Source organism: Gallus gallus, chromosome 3 (assembly GCF_016699485.2).
Source record: "Gallus gallus isolate bGalGal1 chromosome 3, bGalGal1.mat.broiler.GRCg7b, whole genome shotgun sequence".
NCBI lineage: Eukaryota > Metazoa > Chordata > Aves > Galliformes > Phasianidae > Gallus > Gallus gallus.
The window spans coordinates 101,515,078-101,530,316 of NC_052534.1; the positions used below are offsets into that span (position 1 = coordinate 101,515,078).

The window sequence follows — 15,239 nt, forward strand, 5'->3', positions numbered from 1 at the left end:
TCAGCCTCTGCTTCTAGGAAGAAAAGGAAATAACTAACGGGCTTTCTGCCAGCCCTAGTGAGAATATTGGGCCAAGTGTGATCAGATGTAATACTGCTGTTTGACTGGAGTAAGATATGAGACTCCTCCCTTTTAGAGTCTCCAATAAGGTGATGGCTTGATAAGGTGGTGGCTTAGCTGCTGTGGGAAGGCTGCGGTGAGAGTTAAGATGTGGAGCACCTGATTTGTGACTGGACTCTTGCTTTGCGACTGGCTGCTGATCTGCAGGAGCACTTTTCAGGTCTGCTGCCTCTTGTCCCTGTCCTCATGGAGGGATTCTTCTCTCACAGTCATGTCCCTTCCTGCACCTGGGGCTGCAGTTGCAGGTGCAGCCAGTCGCTGGGAGCTTACACCTCCTGGCTGGCAGCAGCATGGAGCTTTGGTGCATGTAGGGCAGAGTGACCCATAGTCAGGTCTGTTCTGGGTGCATCCCTCGCCCTTCTCTTCCACTCTGTGTCCTCGCCCCAGGTTCCTCTGCTGCCGTATCTGTCCTCGGTTACTTGGCATTGTTTGTGGGCTGATTTGAGAAGGAAGCCAGCACCTGCTTCTGCAGCTCATCAGCAGTTTGTCTGGCTTTGTTCAAAGCTCTAAGTGCTGTGAAAAGCTCCTGCAGGAGGGAGATTGGAACGTTGGTCCCAGCGGGATTTGGAGGCTGTGGCAGACCTGAGGGTCTCTGCTGCTGCACGAAGAAGACAGGAACGTTGGTCCCAGTGGGATTTGGAGGCTGTGGCAGACCTGAGGGTCTCTGCTCACTGGAGGACTGCTTTTTCTTTGGGGACTTTCTTCTTGGAGGAGCTGGTTTGTCCTGGGTGTGTCCCTTGCCCTTCTGCTTCTGCCCCCTGGTAGCATCTGGCAGAAATCCACTACTCACTGCAGCTGTGCCTGCCTGGACATCTGCTGGAACAGACTGAGATGGGGCAGGAGCTTGAGTCTCCAAGAGCAGCCTTCTCCAAGGTAGCAGCACGTTGGCTGGCTCTCTACGGGCAACAGGAGCCAGCACGTCCAGGTGCCTGTGGCTGCTGCCACCCTGGCTCAATGCTTTTTTGGTACCTCTGGCCTCACTGGCATCACTGAAAGTCTTCTCTTGAGATGCCACCGTGTCCTTCTTCATTGCCTCCTGAGGTGTACGTGGGTTTTTCTTTTTGGCCAGTAGTCTCAGTGATAGTCTCCTCCTACGTTGATCTGTGTCCAGCCTGGCCTGCTCTAAGGGTCTGTTTTTCACGATGGGCTCTCTTCCCTTCTTTGAGAGCTTCTTAGTTGCCTTTCTGATCAGGGAATAGAGGGCCATGCAGGCAGCTCGGAGCTTGGCCCCAGCATGCTGAATGAAACGGCACAGGAGGGCTGGCGCACACCAGTTTCTGCACAGCACAGGTGGTGTCTCTGGTCTAGGAGTCGTGTGTTCTGCTGCTTCTTGCCTGGGCGTCATCGCTGCGTGTGCTGCTTGGGGTCTGAATGGTCTACCCTGTGGCAGACGCCTCCATGGCACAACCAAAGAACTCTCCACGAGGGTACGTTCAGGGAGCCCCTCTGGCTGCTGGGCAGCAGTGGTATGTTTCTTGTCCTGCTGCTCACTGGCCTTGACCTCGGGTGAATTCCTCTCTCGAACTGTTGCTCCTCCTGCAACAACCGGGGCTGCAGTGTCAGATGGAGCCACGCCCTGGGATCCTTCGTTGTTAGGCAGGATGCGGTGGTCTGTATAAAATTCCAACTTTCGCCTCTCAACATATTCATATTGCTCCAGCCACAGATGCATCATCTTGATCTGATGGTCATCAGGGCCTTCATAGAGTCTGCAGCAGGCAATCTGGACTGGAGTCTTTGTTTCTTGTCTGCATGCATCTGTCTCGGGGGCAGATTTTCGCCGTGGGACAAGGGCCCGTGCTGCTGACCTCCTTGCCAGAGCTTGCCCATGCCCACGCTGGAAGAGCGAGTAAGTGGACCTCCTTGAGTGCCTCAGAGGATGGGGAAGCTGGGAGTCTCTCTGACCCAGGACAGGCTCTGAGAAACTCCTCTTCAGGAACTGTGGTGCCTGCATTCTTATGTTAGGATGCTCCGAATGACTTTGCGTAGCCTCATCCTCTGAGGGCAGGTCCTGCACCGTGGGAGCCACCATCACATCAGGCTTTCTCTGATCACTGAGGCCCCGTCCCTGCTCCGCTTTCCTTTCTGGGATGGAGCTTTCCAAGTTCTCCTGGGCTTTTGGGTGTCGGCAAGGTGCCTCCATTTCCCCGCAACTGGTGCTCAACGGATACAGCGATGTCCTCAAAGAGCAGCGGTTTTCACTCACTGTGACCGAGCTGGTGGAATCGTTGCTGCCCGAGTATTTCACACTTCTTATCCATTTTCCTGGGCACTGAGGAGCTGTAGCAGAGCAGAGAGCAGTGTTAGTGGGATTTCATTTGGTGGGAGGTGACTGGAGAGGGCTGCCGTGTTCCAAGAGGGGACAATTTTACTTACTGCATCCTCAAGTGCTGTGAAGACGTGCGGAAGTCCCAAACTGCTGGCAAAGGAGACAAAGTGAGTGGATGGGGAGCACGTGATGGAGTGGTGGGCATGTGGGGCCAGGGGGTGTCTTTGCAGGGCCGTTGCCCAGGGCTGCTCACCTCTAGAATTTTCATGGTTACCTCTGTGTTGGCACTTCCTCTGTCTCTCTTTCTGTATGGGCACAGAAAGCAGTGAGTGAGAGGGGAGCATCCCCAGCAGCCTCAGCGGTACCCACCAACCCAGGGCACAGCCCAGGCCCTTGCCTGCCCCAGGACTCCAGGCCGAGCCTGGCCAGGCCCCGCTGGGACACGGCCTCTCCTCCCAGGCAGGGCCCCCAGCCCAGCCCTGGGGATGGCCCTGGCCCCCACCGACCCCCCTCCGTGTACTGCAGCGCCTGGCTCAGCACCAGCCCTGACTCCTACCTTCCACTTCCACAAGGCCAGAACAGATACAAATAATGATATGATCAGCATGATCCAAAGGATGGGGTAGAAGATACTATCATCCGCCATGCTGAGGAAGATCATTCCCCAGAAAGCAGCCATGCCTGTGACTTGCAGAGAGCCAAGCAGTTAAGCTCCTCTCTCTAGTCAGCTCGCAGGCAAAGTGGCACCCAGCCTAGCTCTGCTCCAGATCTGGGGTTGTCCCCTTTGTGATGCAGTTGCTATGTCACCAGCTGGGGGCTATGGCAACGTTTGTGATGCAAGGACAGTGGGATGTGGCACAGCCCGCCCCAGCACAGAGGCCTGGTACTGTGCCGGGCCACACGAAGCCTCTGCCTCTCACCAGGAAGGACTGAATCCCTGGCCCTGTGCTGCTGCTTGCTCTTCCCCAGCATTTTCAGGGAAGGCCTCAAGCGGATTAGCTCAGAGCAGGGACTCACACCATGGACCCGTCACAGAGAAGTAAACCTGGCAAAACACCACCAGAAGAAGTACAGGGAGAACAAGGAAGCCCCAGCTCCCCCAGGAGGGAAGAGCACAGCTCCTGAGGAACAGCTTATTTATTTATTAATTCACCATTCTCTTGCTTTGTGACTGGATGAAGGAGTCTGCAAGCCAGAAGCCTTTTGCCGGCACATTACTAGCTCTAGAGCTCATCTGGATTACTCCACAATAATCTTATCTTCAGAACCTGCACAGACATCAAGTGTACTATCAGAAGAACCTTATCCCCTGCCTATCACATTCATTAAACAGAAGCTAAGCCTTCCACTATGCATGGCTGGGCATGGAGCTGGCATCTAACCACATGGTTGTTTTCTTCTTGGAGGAAGAGAATTATTCTGAGGAGGCATAAATGGCTGCTATTGCCAATGATCTTATCATAGAATCATAGAATCATAGAACAGCCTGGGTTGGAAGGGACCTTAAAGGTCATCCCGCCTCAACCCTCTGCCATGGGCTGGTTGCCCCCCACCACATCAGGTGGTGCAGGAATCCACCCAACTTGGCCTTGAATTCCTCCAGGGATGAGGCATCCACAACCCCTCTGGGCAGCCTGTGCCAGCATCTCACTGCCTTCTGAGTATATCTTGCAAGATTCTGCTGTGTGATTAACATATTTAAGAAGTTTTGCTATTTGCATGCCCTCTGTAGCTAATACAAATGATGTTAATTTAACTAGCAAACTGCCCAATAGAATCCCCAAATTTTCTTTCTACTGAAGTGAAGATGCTGGGGTGTCATAATGGCTCCTTGTGTTGGGAGACATATCTGAGCCCATAGAAAGAAATTGACGAAGCACTGCCAACAGATTGAGGGAGGTGAGCCTTCCCCTCTACTTGGCTTTGGCAAGGCCACACATGGAATACTGTGTCCAGTTCTGGCCCCTCCCAGTACAAGGGGACATGAGCGTACTGGAAACAGTGCAGCAGAGGAATCCACAAAGTCAGTGAAGGGATTGGAGCAGCTCTCTTATAAGGAGATGCTGAGAAAGCTGGCACTGTTCAGCCTAGGGAAGGCTTGAGGGGATGTTAGTAATGGCTGTCAGCATCTGAAGGGAGTGTACAAAGAGGATGAAGCCAGGTTCTTTTCAGTGGTGCCCAAGGACAGGACAAGAGGTAATGGACACGAACCAGAATACAGGAATTTCCATCGGAACACTGGGAAACATTTTGTATGAGGGTGACTGAGTGCTGGCACAGGTTGCCCAGAGTGGTTGTGGACTTTCCTTTCTTGGACATCTTCATAAGCAACCTGCTGGAGAAGAGCAGGGTTGGATCAGATGAGCTGCAGAGGTCCCTTCCAGCTTTGAACATTCGGTGACTATGTGAATCAATTTGGGGAATTAAACTGAATTTTAAAAATCCAGTTATTGTTTTGGGTACTGGGAAATGGATAAGCATGTAGTTTGTGAAGAACTACAAGAGTTCTTCATTGCCAGTTGCCTCTGTCAGCTCTCACTGTTCCCTCCTTCCCTTTTAGTGTTCCTGCTCATGTCCTCCCCTTGACTTTTTTCTTCTCTCAGTGTACTTGGTCAAGTAGAGCTCATAACGGGCATCAGAGCTCAGGACTGAGATCCTACCTCCTTCCAGGGCTATTGGGTCAGCAGCATGCCATGGCCCTGATTTTCCTTGAAAGAGAAGCAGCGGTTTTGAAGGAGACTGATCCTTAGTATGCCACAGCAAGGAGAGGTGGTACCCATGGAGGCATCTTTCTGCTGTTCCCAGGGTCGCTGCCTGTCCTACTGCAGCCAGAAGCAGCACTGGGGGCCTCTATCTTCTCAGTCCCACTGTGGACGCCCAACATCATTGCCTTCTGCCCTTTGCTGCCTTGAGGGACTGGCACTGCTCTCAGTCCATGCTGAAAGCATCGGGGAATGCCAGGCCCGGGTCTCTGCCCTCAGGGACCAGGACAGCCACTCTGTCCTCTCCGTAGAAGATGGCAACAGAGCTGTCCACGCAAGGATGCAAGGATGGCTGAGTAGTGAGCAGAGGAGCTGCAGCTGCTGCTCTTACACAGGAAAGAGGGGATAACCACCCGTGACGTCACTTAAGAGGGAGAGCTCCTGCACCCTGGAAGGGCATGACAGAGATCTGCTGCTCACTGACTGTGTGTCCTGGTGGGCTCCCTCCTGCAATTACAGGGGTTGATGTCCTTAGCCAAAGGAGCCCCTCTGGCTGCTGATCGGCAGGAGCATTTTTCAGGTCTGCTGCCTCTTGTCCCTGTCCTCATGGAGGGATTCTTCTCTCACAGTCATGTCCCTTCCTGCACCTGGGGCTGCAGTTGCAGGTGCAGCCAATCGCTGGGAGCTTACACCTCCTGGCTGGCAGCAGCATGGAGCTTTGGTGCATGTAGGGCAGAGTGACCCATAGTCAGGTCTGTTCTGGGTGCATCCCTCGCCCTTCTCTTCCACTCTGTGTCCTCGCCCCAGGTTCCTCTGCTGCCGTATCTGTCCTCGGTTACTTGGCATTGTTTGTGGGCTGATTTGAGAAGGAAGCCAGCACCTGCTTCTGCAGCTCATCAGCAGTTTGTCTGGCTTTGTTCAAATCTCTAAGTGCTGTGAAAAGCTCCTGCAGGAGGGAGATTGGAACGTTGGTCCCAGCGGGATTTGGAGGCTGTGGCAGACCTGAGGGTCTCTGCTCACTGGAGGACTGCTTTTTCTTTGGGGACTTTCTTCTTGGAGGAGCTGGTTTGTCCTGGGTGTGTCCCTTGCCCTTCTGCTTCTGCCCCCTGGTAGCATCTGGCAGAAATCCTCTACTCACTGCAGCTGTGCCTGCCTGGACATCTGCTGGAACAGACTGAGATGGGGCAGGAGCTTGAGTCTCCAAGAGCAGCCTTCTCCAAGGTAGCAGCACGTTGGCTGGCTCTCTACGGGCAACAGGAGCCAGCACGTCCAGGTGCCTGTGGCTGCTGCCACCCTGGCTCAATGCTTTTTTGGCACCTCTGGCCTCACTGGCATCACTGAAAGTCTTCTCTTGAGATGCCACCGTGTCCTTCTTCATTGCCTCCTGAGGTGTACGTGGGTTTTTCTTTTTGGCCAGTAGTCTCAGTGATAGTCTCCTCCTACGTTGATCTGTGTCCAGCCTGGCCTGCTCTAAGGGTCTGTTTTTCACGATGGGCTCTCTTCCCTTCTTTGAGAGCTTCTTAGTTGCCTTTCTGAGCATGGAATAGAGGGCCATGCTGGCAGCTCGGAGCTTGGCCCCAGCATGCTGAATGAAACGGCACAGGAGGGCTGGCGCACACCAGTTTCTGCACAGCACAGGTGGTGTCTCTGGTCTAGGAGTCGTGTGTTCTGCTGCTTCTTGCCTGGGCGTCATCGCTGCGTGTGCTGCTTGGGGTCTGAATGGTCTACCCTGTGGCAGACGCCTCCATGGCAGAACCGAAGAACTCTCCACGAGGGTACGTTCAGGGAGCCCCTCTGGCTGCTGGGCAGCAGTGGTATGTTTCTTGTCCTGCTGCTCACTGGCCTTGACCTCGGGTGAATTCCTCTCTCGAACTGTTGCTCCTCCTGCAACAACCGGGGCTGCAGTGTCAGATGGAGCCACGCCCTGGGATCCTTCGTTGTTAGGCTGGGTGTAGTAGTCTCTATAAAATTCCAACTTTCGCCTCTCAACATATTCATATTGCTCCAGCCACAGATGCATCATCTTGATCTGATGGTCATCAGGGCCTTCATAGAGTCTGCAGCAGGCAATCTGGACTGGAGTCTTTGTTTCTTGTCTGCATGCATCTGTCTCGGGGGCAGATTTTCGCCGTGGGACAAGGGCCTGTGCTGCTGACCTCCTTGCCAGAGCTTGCCCATGCCCACGCTGGAAGAGCGAGTAAGTGGACCTCCTTGAGTGCCTCAGAGGATGGGGAAGCTGGGAGTCTCTCTGACCCAGGACAGGCTCTGAGAAACTCCTCTTCAGGAACTGTGGTGCCTGCATTCTTATGTTAGGATGCTCCGAATGACTTTGCGTAGCCTCATCCTCTGAGGGCAGGTCCTGCACCGTGGGAGCCACCATCACATCAGGCTTTCTCTGATCACTGAGGCCCCGTCCCTGCTCCGCTTTCCTTTCTGGGATGGAGCTTTCCAAGTTCTCCTGGGCTTTTGGGTGTCGGCAAGGTGCCTCCATTTCCCCGCAACTGGTGCTCAACGGATACAGCGATGTCCTCAAAGAGCAGCGGTTTTCACTCACTGTGACCGAGCTGGTGGAATCGTTGCTGCCCGAGTATTTCACACTTCTTATCCATTTTCCTGGGCACTGAGGAGCTGTAGCAGAGCAGAGAGCAGTGTTAGTGGGATTTCATTTGGTGGGAGGTGACTGGAGAGGGCTGCCGTGTTCCAAGAGGGGACAATTTTACTTACTGCATCCTCAAGTGCTGTGAAGACGTGCGGAAGTCCCAAACTGCTGGCAAAGGAGACAAAGTGAGTGGATGGGGAGCACGTGATGGAGTGGTGGGCATGTGGGGCCAGGGGGTGTCTTTGCAGGGCCGTTGCCCAGGGCTGCTCACCTCTAGAATTTTCATGGTTACCTCTGTGTTGGCACTTCCTCTGTCTCTCTTTCTGTATGGGCACAGAAAGCAGTGAGTGAGAGGGGAGCATCCCCAGCAGCCTCAGCGGTACCCACCAACCCAGGGCACAGCCCAGGCCCTTGCCTGCCCCAGGACTCCAGGCCGAGCCTGGCCAGGCCCCGCTGGGACACGGCCTCTCCTCCCAGGCAGGGCCCCCAGCCCAGCCCTGGGGATGGCCCTGGCCCCCACCGACCCCCCTCCGTGTACTGCAGCGCCTGGCTCAGCACCAGCCCTGACTCCTACCTTCCACTTCCACAAGGCCAGAACAGATACAAATAATGATATGATCAGCATGATCCAAAGGATGGGGTAGAAGATACTATCATCCGCCATGCTGAGGAAGATCATTCCCCAGAAAGCAGCCATGCCTGTGACTTGCAGAGAGCCAAGCAGTTAAGCTCCTCTCTCTAGTCAGCTCGCAGGCAAAGTGGCACCCAGCCTAGCTCTGCTCCAGATCTGGGGTTGTCCCCTTTGTGATGCAGTTGCTATGTCACCAGCTGGGGGCTATGGCAACGTTTGTGATGCAAGGACAGTGGGATGTGGCACAGCCCGCCTCAGCAGAGAGGCCTGGTACTGTGCCGGGCCACACGAAGCCTCTGCCTCTCACCAGGAAGGACTGAATCCCTGGCCCTGTGCTGCTGCTTGCTCTTCCCCAGCATTTTCAGGGAAGGCCTCAAGCGGATTAGCTCAGAGCAGGGACTCACACCATGGACCCGTCACAGAGAAGTAAACCTGGCAAAACACCACCAGAAGTACAGGGAGAACAAGGAAGCCCCAGCTCCCCCAGGAGGGAAGAGCACAGCTCCTGAGGAACAGCTTATTTATTTATTAATTCACCATTCTCTTGCTTTGTGACTGGATGAAGGAGTCTGCAAGCCAGAAGCCTTTTGCCGGCACATTACTAGCTCTAGAGCTCATCTGGATTACTCCACAATAATCTTATCTTCAGAACCTGCACAGACATCAAGTGTACTATCAGAAGAACCTTATCCCCTGCCTATCACATTCATTAAACAGAAGCTAAGCCTTCCACTATGCATGGCTGGGCATGGAGCTGGCATCTAACCACATGGTTGTTTTCTTCTTGGAGGAAGAGAATTATTCTGAGGAGGCATAAATGGCTGCTATTGCCAATGATCTTATCATAGAATCATAGAATCATAGAACAGCCTGGGTTGGAAGGGACCTTAAAGGTCATCCCGCCTCAACCCTCTGCCATGGGCTGGTTGCCCCCCACCACATCAGGTGGTGCAGGAATCCACCCAACTTGGCCTTGAATTCCTCCAGGGATGAGGCATCCACAACCCCTCTGGGCAGCCTGTGCCAGCATCTCACTGCCTTCTGAGTATATCTTGCAAGATTCTGCTGTGTGATTAACATATTTAAGAAGTTTTGCTATTTGCATGCCCTCTGTAGCTAATACAAATGATGTTAATTTAACTAGCAAACTGCCCAATAGAATCCCCAAATTTTCTTTCTACTGAAGTGAAGATGCTGGGGTGTCATAATGGCTCCTTGTGTTGGGAGACATATCTGAGCCCATAGAAAGAAATTGACGAAGCACTGCCAACAGATTGAGGGAGGTGAGCCTTCCCCTCTACTTGGCTTTGGCAAGGCCACACATGGAATACTGTGTCCAGTTCTGGCCCCTCCCAGTACAAGGGGACATGAGCGTACTGGAAACAGTGCAGCAGAGGAATCCACAAAGTCAGTGAAGGGATTGGAGCAGCTCTCTTATAAGGAGATGCTGAGAAAGCTGGCACTGTTCAGCCTAGGGAAGGCTTGAGGGGATGTTAGTAATGGCTGTCAGCATCTGAAGGGAGTGTACAAAGAGGATGAAGCCAGGTTCTTTTCAGTGGTGCCCAAGGACAGGACAAGAGGTAATGGACACGAACCAGAATACAGGAATTTCCATCGGAACACTGGGAAACATTTTGTATGAGGGTGACTGAGTGCTGGCACAGGTTGCCCAGAGTGGTTGTGGACTTTCCTTTCTTGGACATCTTCATAAGCAACCTGCTGGAGAAGAGCAGGGTTGGATCAGATGAGCTGCAGAGGTCCCTTCCAGCTTTGAACATTCGGTGACTATGTGAATCAATTTGGGGAATTAAACTGAATTTTAAAAATCCAGTTATTGTTTTGGGTACTGGGAAATGGATAAGCATGTAGTTTGTGAAGAACTACAAGAGTTCTTCATTGCCAGTTGCCTCTGTCAGCTCTCACTGTTCCCTCCTTCCCTTTTAGTGTTCCTGCTCATGTCCTCCCCTTGACTTTTTTCTTCTCTCAGTGTACTTGGTCAAGTAGAGCTCATAACGGGCATCAGAGCTCAGGACTGAGATCCTACCTCCTTCCAGGGCTATTGGGTCAGCAGCATGCCATGGCCCTGATTTTCCTTGAAAGAGAAGCAGCGGTTTTGAAGGAGACTGATCCTTAGTATGCCACAGCAAGGAGAGGTGGTACCCATGGAGGCATCTTTCTGCTGTTCCCAGGGTCGCTGCCTGTCCTACTGCAGCCAGAAGCAGCACTGGGGCCTCTATCTTCTCAGTCCCACTGTGGACGCCCAACATCATTGCCTTCTGCCCTTTGCTGCCTTGAGGGACTGGCACTGCTCTCAGTCCATGCTGAAAGCATCGGGGAATGCCAGGCCCGGGTCTCTGCCCTCAGGGACCAGGACAGCCACTCTGTCCTCTCCGTAGAAGATGGCAACAGAGCTGTCCACGCAAGGATGCAAGGATGGCTGAGTAGTGAGCAGAGGAGCTGCAGCTGCTGCTCTTACACAGGAAAGAGGGGATAACCACCCGTGACGTCACTTAAGAGGGAGAGCTCCTGCACCCTGGAAGGGCATGACAGAGATCTGCTGCTCACTGACTGTGTGTCCTGGTGGGCTCCCTCCTGCAATTACAGGGGTTGATGTCCTTAGCCAAAGGAGCCCCTCTGGCTGCTGATCGGCAGGAGCATTTTTCAGGTCTGCTGCCTCTTGTCCCTGTCCTCATGGAGGGATTCTTCTCTCACAGTCATGTCCCTTCCTGCACCTGGGGCTGCAGTTGCAGGTGCAGCCAATCGCTGGGAGCTTACACCTCCTGGCTGGCAGCAGCATGGAGCTTTGGTGCATGTAGGGCAGAGTGACCCATAGTCAGGTCTGTTCTGGGTGCATCCCTCGCCCTTCTCTTCCACTCTGTGTCCTCGCCCCAGGTTCCTCTGCTGCCGTATCTGTCCTCGGTTACTTGGCATTGTTTGTGGGCTGATTTGAGAAGGAAGCCAGCACCTGCTTCTGCAGCTCATCAGCAGTTTGTCTGGCTTTGTTCAAATCTCTAAGTGCTGTGAAAAGCTCCTGCAGGAGGGAGATTGGAACGTTGGTCCCAGCGGGATTTGGAGGCTGTGGCAGACCTGAGGGTCTCTGCTCACTGGAGGACTGCTTTTTCTTTGGGGACTTTCTTCTTGGAGGAGCTGGTTTGTCCTGGGTGTGACCCTTGCCCTTCTGCTTCTGCCCCCTGGTAGCATCTGGCAGAAATCCTCTACTCACTGCAGCTGTGCCTGCCTGGACATCTGCTGGAACAGACTGAGATGGGGCAGGAGCTTGAGTCTCCAAGAGCAGCCTTCTCCAAGGTAGCAGCACGTTGGCTGGCTCTCTACGGGCAACAGGAGCCAGCACGTCCAGGTGCCTGTGGCTGCTGCCACCCTGGCTCAATGCTTTTTTGGCACCTCTGGCCTCACTGGCATCACTGAAAGTCTTCTCTTGAGATGCCACCGTGTCCTTCTTCATTGCCTCCTGAGGTGTACGTGGGTTTTTCTTTTTGGCCAGTAGTCTCAGTGATAGTCTCCTCCTACGTTGATCTGTGTCCAGCCTGGCCTGCTCTAAGGGTCTGTTTTTCACGATGGGCTCTCTTCCCTTCTTTGAGAGCTTCTTAGTTGCCTTTCTGATCAGGGAATAGAGGGCCATGCTGGCAGCTCGGAGCTTGGCCCCAGCATGCTGAATGAAACGGCACAGGAGGGCTGGCGCACACCAGTTTCTGCACAGCACAGGTGGTGTCTCTGGTCTAGGAGTCGTGTGTTCTGCTGCTTCTTGCCTGGGCGTCATCGCTGCGTGTGCTGCTTGGGGTCTGAATGGTCTACCCTGTGGCAGACGCCTCCATGGCACAACCAAAGAACTCTCCACGAGGGTACGTTCAGGGAGCCCCTCTGGCTGCTGGGCAGCAGTGGTATGTTTCTTGTCCTGCTGCTCACTGGCCTTGACCTCGGGTGAATTCCTCTCTCGAACTGTTGCTCCTCCTGCAACAACCGGGGCTGCAGTGTCAGATGGAGCCACGCCCTGGGATCCTTCGTTGTTAGGCAGGATGCGGTGGTCTGTATAAAATTCCAACTTTCGCCTCTCAACATATTCATATTGCTCCAGCCACAGATGCATCATCTTGATCTGATGGTCATCAGGGCCTTCATAGAGTCTGCAGCAGGCAATCTGGACTGGAGTCTTTGTTTCTTGTCTGCATGCATCTGTCTCGGGGGCAGATTTTCGCCGTGGGACAAGGGCCCGTGCTGCTGACCTCCTTGCCAGAGCTTGCCCATGCCCACGCTGGAAGAGCGAGTAAGTGGACCTCCTTGAGTGCCTCAGAGGATGGGGAAGCTGGGAGTCTCTCTGACCCAGGACAGGCTCTGAGAAACTCCTCTTCAGGAACTGTGGTGCCTGCATTCTTATGTTAGGATGCTCCGAATGACTTTGCGTAGCCTCATCCTCTGAGGGCAGGTCCTGCACCGTGGGAGCCACCATCACATCAGGCTTTCTCTGATCACTGAGGCCCCGTCCCTGCTCCGCTTTCCTTTCTGGGATGGAGCTTTCCAAGTTCTCCTGGGCTTTTGGGTGTCGGCAAGGTGCCTCCATTTCCCCGCAACTGGTGCTCAACGGATACAGCGATGTCCTCAAAGAGCAGCGGTTTTCACTCACTGTGACCGAGCTGGTGGAATCGTTGCTGCCCGAGTATTTCACACTTCTTATCCATTTTCCTGGGCACTGAGGAGCTGTAGCAGAGCAGAGAGCAGTGTTAGTGGGATTTCATTTGGTGGGAGGTGACTGGAGAGGGCTGCCGTGTTCCAAGAGGGGACAATTTTACTTACTGCATCCTCAAGTGCTGTGAAGACGTGCGGAAGTCCCAAACTGCTGGCAAAGGAGACAAAGTGAGTGGATGGGGAGCACGTGATGGAGTGGTGGGCATGTGGGGCCAGGGGGTGTCTTTGCAGGGCCGTTGCCCAGGGCTGCTCACCTCTAGAATTTTCATGGTTACCTCTGTGTTGGCACTTCCTCTGTCTCTCTTTCTGTATGGGCACAGAAAGCAGTGAGTGAGAGGGGAGCATCCCCAGCAGCCTCAGCGGTACCCACCAACCCAGGGCACAGCCCAGGCCCTTGCCTGCCCCAGGACTCCAGGCCGAGCCTGGCCAGGCCCCGCTGGGACACGGCCTCTCCTCCCAGGCAGGGCCCCCAGCCCAGCCCTGGGGATGGCCCTGGCCCCCACCGACCCCCCTCCGTGTACTGCAGCGCCTGGCTCAGCACCAGCCCTGACTCCTACCTTCCACTTCCACAAGGCCAGAACAGATACAAATAATGATATGATCAGCATGATCCAAAGGATGGGGTAGAAGATACTATCATCCGCCATGCTGAGGAAGATCATTCCCCAGAAAGCAGCCATGCCTGTGACTTGCAGAGAGCCAAGCAGTTAAGCTCCTCTCTCTAGTCAGCTCGCAGGCAAAGTGGCACCCAGCCTAGCTCTGCTCCAGATCTGGGGTTGTCCCCTTTGTGATGCAGTTGCTATGTCACCAGCTGGGGGCTATGGCAACGTTTGTGATGCAAGGACAGTGGGATGTGGCACAGCCCGCCTCAGCAGAGAGGCCTGGTACTGTGCCGGGCCACACGAAGCCTCTGCCTCTCACCAGGAAGGACTGAATCCCTGGCCCTGTGCTGCTGCTGCTTGCTCTTCCCCAGCATTTTCAGGGAAGGCCTCAAGCGGATTAGCTCAGAGCAGGGACTCACACCATGGACCCGTCACAGAGAAGTAAACCTGGCAAAACACCACCAGAAGTACAGGGAGAACAAGGAAGCCCCAGCTCCCCCAGGAGGGAAGAGCACAGCTCCTGAGGAACAGCTTATTTATTTATTAATTCACCATTCTCTTGCTTTGTGACTGGATGAAGGAGTCTGCAAGCCAGAAGCCTTTTGCCGGCACATTACTAGCTCTAGAGCTCATCTGGATTACTCCACAATAATCTTATCTTCAGAACCTGCACAGACATCAAGTGTATTATCAGAAGAACCTTATCCCCTGCCTATCACATTCATTAAACAGAAGCTAAGCCTTCCACTATGCATGGCTGGGCATGGAGCAGGCATCTAACCACATGGTTGTTTTCTTCTTGGAGGAAGAGAATTATTCTGAGGAGGCATAAATGGCTGCTATTGCCAATGATCTTATCATAGAATCATAGAATCATAGAACAGCCTGGGTTGGAAGGGACCTTAAAGGTCATCCCGCCTCAACCCTCTGCCATGGGCTGGTTGCCCCCCACCACATCAGGTGGTGCAGGAATCCACCCAACTTGGCCTTGAATTCCTCCAGGGATGAGGCATCCACAACCCTTCTGGGCAGCCTGTGCCAGCATCTCACTGCCTTCTGAGTATATCTTGCAAGATTCTGCTGTGTGATTAACATATTTAAGAAGTTTTGCTATTTGCATGCCCTCTGTAGCTAATACAAATGATGTTAATTTAACTAGCAAACTGCCCAATAGAATCCCCAAATTTCCTTTCTACTGAAGTGAAGATGCTGGGGTGTCATAATGGTTCCTTGTGTTGGGAGACATATCTGAGCCCATAGAAAGAAATCGACGAAGCACTGCCAACAGATTGAGGGAGGTGAGCCTTCCCCTCTACTTGGCTTTGGCAAGGCCACACATGGAATACTGTGTCCGGTTCTGGCCCCTCCCGGTACAAGGGGACATGAGCGTACTGGAAACAGTCCAGCAGAGGAATCCACAAAGTCAGTGAAGGGATTGGAGCACCTCTCTCATAAGGAGATGCTGAGAAAGCTGGCACTGTTCAGCCTAGGGAAGGCTTGAGGGGATGTTAGTAATGTCTGTCAGCATCTGAAGGGAGTGTACAAAGAGGATGAAGCCAGGTTCTTTTCAGTGGTGCCCAAGGACAGGACAAGAGGTAATGGACACCAACCAGAA

At 53.7% G+C, this 15,239-nt stretch overlaps 1 long non-coding RNA gene across 1 annotated transcript; it reads right to left on the reverse strand.

The window, feature by feature from the left end:
• Nucleotides 1-7,290: 7,290 nt before the first annotated feature.
• On the reverse strand, nucleotides 7,291-11,451 carry LOC121113172. The gene is made up of 4 exons (XR_005858569.2): nucleotides 10,366-11,451; nucleotides 7,962-8,013; nucleotides 7,816-7,855; nucleotides 7,291-7,719 (listed from the first exon to the last, which is right to left on the reverse strand). It is a non-coding gene; the product is annotated as an uncharacterized LOC121113172 (long non-coding RNA).
• Nucleotides 11,452-15,239: the final 3,788 nt, after the last annotated feature.